The following is a 6,548-nucleotide window of genomic DNA, read 5'->3' as shown; positions in this document are numbered from 1 at the left end:
GGTGACCATGTACACCAGTGAGCCACAAAATAGTCAGAGGTCATCACAGCCAGCAGGAAAACTTCAGTTGCCACACCTGCAAAACAAGTAGACTTGCACAGAACATCCCAGGATGAATATGGCTGTGTCTTCATTTAATATATTACCTAGCATCTTTGGCATGAAGATCACAGAGTAACAAAGATCCAAAAGGACAAGTGGCTGAGGAAAAAGTACACGGTGCTGTGAACTTTAGAGCTGACTCAAATCAGTGCAATCATGCCCAGATTGCCCAAAATCATGATTCCATAGTAGGCAAGAAACAACAAGCAGAGGAAAACCCTCAAATCTGGGGCATCTGCTAATCCAAAGAGAATGGCTTCTGTCACATCAGTACACTTCTCCTTGCCCATGTCCTTACTTTACTGGGGTTGCAGAAAAACATTAATTGTTATTCTCCATTTTATGATCTCAAATTAAGTTTTGTCTGTCTTCTAAAGAAGACATGGGAATAATTAAAATGGTTAATTTTTTTCAGCAAAAATTAGGTCATTGTTTTCATAAACTTTAGGGAAATTTCAGAAACTGTAACATACAAATGCATAGAGTTCACAATTTAATTTGCAGATCATGTAAAAGCATTCAGAACCACATAGCCTATATGATCCCTTAAACTAGTCATATATAATTTAGAGTGTGGAACTGAATCATTTAGAAAGACATCAAATATTATTTAATTAGCCATATTGTTTTATGAAATTCAAATTCCTTTTTTCTGGCCATTTCTTTAATACTGGAAATATTTAGATGCCAGGAAATAATTTGTCAAAATATATAGCACTCTTCTCTGTTTTCCACTGAAACAATGAAAAGTATGCTTATTCATACTGTTAACCCACAGTGTTCATTATTTATCAGTATAGTATAGATGGAGAAAGTGGCTTTTGTAATCTGTATTAGCATTTTTGTCTATAAAATTAGCTGTGATTTTGTTAATTATGCAATTCAGTGACAGCTATTCTTCATGGAATTGGTACTTGGGTTCAAACTTCCTCGAACTATGACTCTGAAGCCTTACAATCACCTATTTGACAAATGAAGTCAATACTTTACATCTACATAAAAAACTAATTGAAGACGTGAATATGAATTATTAATGCAAATGCTTCCTGCTGCATTGAAGCATTGTTTATGATAGTAAAACTTAGAAATAAAGTGTTACACAAGAGGAAAATGGTCAAAGTTATGGTACATATATATTATGGAAAACTATACAGCCATTAAAATTATAGGTTTTTTCACATTGTTTTTCAACATTATATACATTTTAGGTATACATTATATTTTGACTTCTGTGTAGACCACCAGAAGTCTAGATACCATCAATCACTGTACATACATGATTTTTTACCCCTTTCACCTCTCCCACACCCACTCTGGTAACCACCAATCTGGTCTCGATATCTATGTGTTTGCTTGTTTATGTTCCAAGTATGAGTAAAATCATGTAATTAATGATATTTTTGAAGAAATTTTAATGACATGCAGAATTACTATGGCAAAATGGCATGTTAGAAAAAATAGCAATCCAGATTGCACAGACAGAATATTGTATATGTTTACATAATTTGTATTGTATATTTAACCCTCACAACATCAATGAAACATAAATATTTTATTTCAATCATTTTTTTTAGAAAAAGCAATTTAGAAACTTGCTTGTATTTTCACAAACGTGTAATGCTGTAGAGTAAGAAAGGACTGTGTGAGTTTTTTAAAAATAAAATACTTGAGTCACGAGACTGCTCTGTGGGCACAGCGATTGATGGAAATAGCAGGAAGGGAGAGCAAATGTCTCTCCGAAGTCCCAGGGGCCGTCTGAAAATCCCCAGAGAAATCCTCCCCCTTCTACCAGGTTAAAAGACAGCCTTCATTCATTCAGGACTTGCATATTCTTGAGGGAGAAGCTTGTCAAAAATATCAAAAGATTTGAAAACACTTGTTCAAACAACGCTCACTGTCAGACAATGCTCAGGTATCCATTTAAAGTGACAGCAGAAACGATCAAAAGTCTTAAGAGTGACCTCAGTCATTATACTAATAAAACGGATTTGTCTTTTAGGTAGACTTACTCAAAGGAACACCTTTTATAACCTCTTTATCAAGAGCAGACCAAAAGTTCAAGACAATTATCCTTTGAGAGAATACCAAATTTTAATTTCTGTACCACTTTACTTTTTCATATTAAAACCCATTTACTTCAGAGACAGAAGATGGCGCCGTGAGTAGTCCTCTTTGTCTCTCGCCCTTCGAGTCTACAATTATTTGGACACTTATCACTTGACAAAGGATATCCAGACAGCATCTCAGGATGTCTGAGACACCCACGCGACTATACATCGGAAGGCAGACGGACTTTCCTCCGGGAGGATGTGGAAATAGGTGAAAACTCTCCGACCCCGACGGGCAGCCTAGTACCCGCAAGCGGCTTTCTTCCAATGGACGCCCCCAGAGGATCCACACACATCTAGGGCAGGAGCGAGAACACAACAGAGGAGCGACGGTGGAAACAGGTGACCAGAACCCTACCTAAAACCCCCACAATTACTCCTAAACGCAGAGGGAAACTTTGGAGTTGCACACCTGAGCCCGCGGGGAGAGTCTCTCCCCGCCATTGGCGGGGAGACCCAGCCTGGTGCTCGGGGCGCCCGGAGGGTCCCAGAGAGAGTCACGGAGGGTACGGAGGTCTCCCAGCTGCCGTTGCCCACCCCGTGGGACTAGGGATTGCCGGAGATCTCAGAGAGGACCGGGGCTGGGGGAACTTTCAAAGGCCAGTTCTGTGACCCAGAGGGGAAGCGCCGGAGCTCCGCCCGGGCAGCAGACAAAACTCTCTGTCTGCCAGTAGCAGAGGGGCCACGCTGAGCATTCACGGCTCCAGGAGAGGCCCGGAGAGAATCCCAAAGGGTTGGGCGACCCCCAGCTGCCGTTGCCCACCCCGTGGGGCTAGGGATTGCCAGAGAGCTCTGCCAGAGAGCTCGGAGAGGACCGGGGCGGGGGGAACTTTCAAAGGCCAGTTCTGCGACCCGGAGGGGAAGCGCCAGAGTTCCGCCAGGCAGCAGACAAAACTCTCTGTCTGCCATTAGCAGAGGGGCCATGCCCAGCATTCAGGGCTCCCGGGAGAGGCCCGGAGAGAAGCCCAGAGGGCAGGGCGACCCCCAGCTGCTGTTGCCCGCCCCCGTGGGTCTAGGGATTGCCAGAGATCTCGTAGAGGACCGGGGCTGGGGGAACTTTCAAAGGCCGGTTCTGCGACACGGAGGGGAAGCGCCAGAGTTCCGCCAGGCAGCAGACAAAACACTCTGTCTGCCATTAGCAGAGGGGCCACGCCCAGCATTCAGGGCTCCCGGGAGAGGCCTGGAGAGAAGCCCAGAGGGCGGGGCGACCCCCAGCTGCCATTGCCCGCCCCGTGAGACTAGGGATTGCCGGAGATCTCGGAGAGGACTGGGGCTGGAGAGAGTTCCAGAGACCCAGCTTAGTAGCCTAGGGGGAAACCCTACAGGCTCACAGCAGCCTTAGGGAAAGCCTCTGCACAGCACCAGTAGAAGGCACCCAGCCACCAGCCACAAGGCTGGAAGACCCCAGGGCAAAAGCAGCATAGCTAGGTGTACTAACCACAGACTGTAGAAGATGCCAATAGCTCTCCTGCGACCCATAGAGGACAAGTGAGATTCGGTGGGTGCCGACAGCAACGGAGTGACAAATATAAGTGATCCCACCCCTGGCCGCTGGAAAAGCCCATAACACCGTTGCAGACCCCAAGGAGAGAGCACATCTAGGTGGGCTGCAACAGTAGGCACCTGCAGCCTGAAGCCCCCTTGTGACGGCCCCCACGGCAGAGGAGGGAATCCAAAGGGCCACTGTGGCTACGAAGAGGGGCCCAGGCCCAGTTAGCAACTACGAACAGGGTTCCTGGTTGGTGAAGTATAAACAGCTGCTCCCCCCACCGCAGCAGCTGAAACAAGTGAAAGGAGCAACTAAACTCTATCTCCATGCGGAGGCACAAATCAACAACATCAAGCAATATGAAAAAATACATTAAATCTCCAGAACAGAAAGAAAGTAACAAATACACAGAAAACAATCCCAAAGAAAATGAGATATATAACCTAAATTATGATGACTTCAAAACAGCCATCATTAAGATTCTCAATGAGTTAAGAGAGATTTCTGACCGACAACTCAACGAGTTCAGGAGCTATGTCACAAAAGAGTTTGATACGATAAAGAAGAACCAAACAGAAATATTGGAAATGAAGAACACAATAGAGGAGATTAAGAAAAATCTAGATGCTCTGAACAGTAGGGCCGATAATATGGAGGAAAGAATTAGCAATTTGGAAGATGGAAATATAGAATTGTTGCAGGCAGCGGAGGAGAGAGAAGCAAGACTTAAAAGAAATGAAGAAACTCTCCGAGAATTATCAGACACAATTAGGAGATGCAACGTAAGGATTATAGGTATACCAGAGGGAGAAGAGAAGGAGAAAGGGGCAGAAAGCCTATTCAAAGAAATAATGGCTGAGAACTTCCCAAATCTGGTGAGGGAGATGGATCTTCAGGTGACAGAAGCCAATAGATCTCCAAACTTTATCAATGCAAGAAGACCAACTCCACGGCATATAGTAGTGAAGCTAGCAAAAGTCAATGACAAGGAGAAAATATTAAGGACAGCCAGGCAAAAGAAACTAACCTACAAAGGAACCCCCATCAGGCTATCAGCAGATTTCTCAGCAGAAACTTTACAGGCTAGAAGAGAGTGGAATGATATATTCAAAAATCTGAAGGACAAAAATCTACAGCCAAGAATTCTCTACCCAGCGAAAATATCCTTCAAATACGATGGAGAAATAAAAACTTTCCCAGATAAACAAAAATTAAGGGAGTTCATTGCCACAAAACCTCCTCTTCAGGAAATCCTCAGGAAAACCCTCATTCCTGAAAAATCCAAAAAAGGAAAGGGGCTACAAAACCAAGAGCAGAGGAGATAAGTAGAAGGACAACAACAGAGAGTAGCAGCTCTACATCAGAACAGATTAAACCATGGGACGAGAAACAAAGGAAACTGAAGAAAACCGGAAAACAAGACACAAAATGGTAGTGGTAGGCCCCCACGTCTCAATAATCACTCTAAATGTAAATGGATTGAACTCCCCAATCAAAAGACACAGAGTGGCAGGATGGATCAAAGAACCAGATCCAACAATATGCTGCCTCCAAGAAACACACCTCAGCCCCAAAGACAAACACAAACTCAGAGTGAAGGGATGGAGAACAATACTCCAAGCTAATAATGAACAAAAGAAAGCAGGTGTCGGTATACTAATATCAGACAAGGTAGATTTCAAAGCAAAACAGATAAAGAAAGATAAAGAGGGACAGTATATAATGATAAAAGGGACTCTCCACCAAGAAGACATAACACTTATAAATATATACGCACCCAACACAGGAGCACCAAAATTTGCAAAGCAACTCTTAATAGAACTAAAAGAAGACATCAACAACAATACAATAATAGTAGGGGACCTCAACACACCATTAACACCAATGGACAGAACATCCAGACAGAAAATCAACAAGGAAATAATAGAATTAAATGAAAAATTAGACCAGATGGACTTAATAGATATATATAGAACACTTCATCCAAAAACAGCAGGTTACACATTCTTCTCAAGTGCACATGGAACATTCTCAAGGATTGACCATATTTTGGGAAACAAAGCAAACATCAATAAATACAAGAGAGTTGAAATAATATCAAGCATCTTTTCTGATCATAACGCTATTAAACTAGAAATCAACTACAAGAAAAAAGCAGAGAAAGGTGCAAAAATGTGGAGACTAAACAACACGCTTCTCAACAAACAATGGATCATTGAAGAAATTAAAGAAGAAATCAAATATTATCTGGAGACAAATGAAAATGAGAACACGACATACCCAATCATTTGGGAGGCAGCAAAAGCAGTCCTAAGAGGGAAATTCATCGCAATACAGGCTCACCTCACTAAACAAGAAAAAGCTCACATAAGCAACCTCAAACGACACATAACAGAACTAGAAAAAGAAGAACAAACAAAGCCCAGAGTCAGTAGAAGGAGGGAAATAATAAAAATAAGAGCAGAAATAAACGATATTGAAACAAAAAAGACAATAGAAAGGATCAATGAAACAAAGAGTTGGTTCTTCGAAAGAATTAACAAAATTGACAAACCCCTAGCCAGACTCACCAAGAAAAGAAGAGAGAAATCGCAAATTAATAAAATCAGGAATGACAGAGGAGAAATCACAACAGATACCAATGAAATACAAGAGATCATAAGAGAATACTATGAAAAACTATATGCCAACAAATTGAACAACCTGGAAGAAATGGACAAATTCCTAGACTCCTACAATCTCCCCAAACTGAATCAGGAAGAAATGGAGAATCTGAATAGACCAATCACAAATAAGGAAATAGAAACGGTAATCAAAAACCTCCCCAAAAACAAGAGTCCAGGAACAGA

The sequence above is a fragment of the Equus caballus genome, unplaced genomic scaffold (genome assembly GCF_041296265.1).
Source record: "Equus caballus isolate H_3958 breed thoroughbred unplaced genomic scaffold, TB-T2T haplotype1-0000016, whole genome shotgun sequence".
In the NCBI taxonomy this organism is placed as follows: domain Eukaryota; kingdom Metazoa; phylum Chordata; class Mammalia; order Perissodactyla; family Equidae; genus Equus; species Equus caballus.
This window is presented reverse-complemented; position numbering follows the sequence as displayed.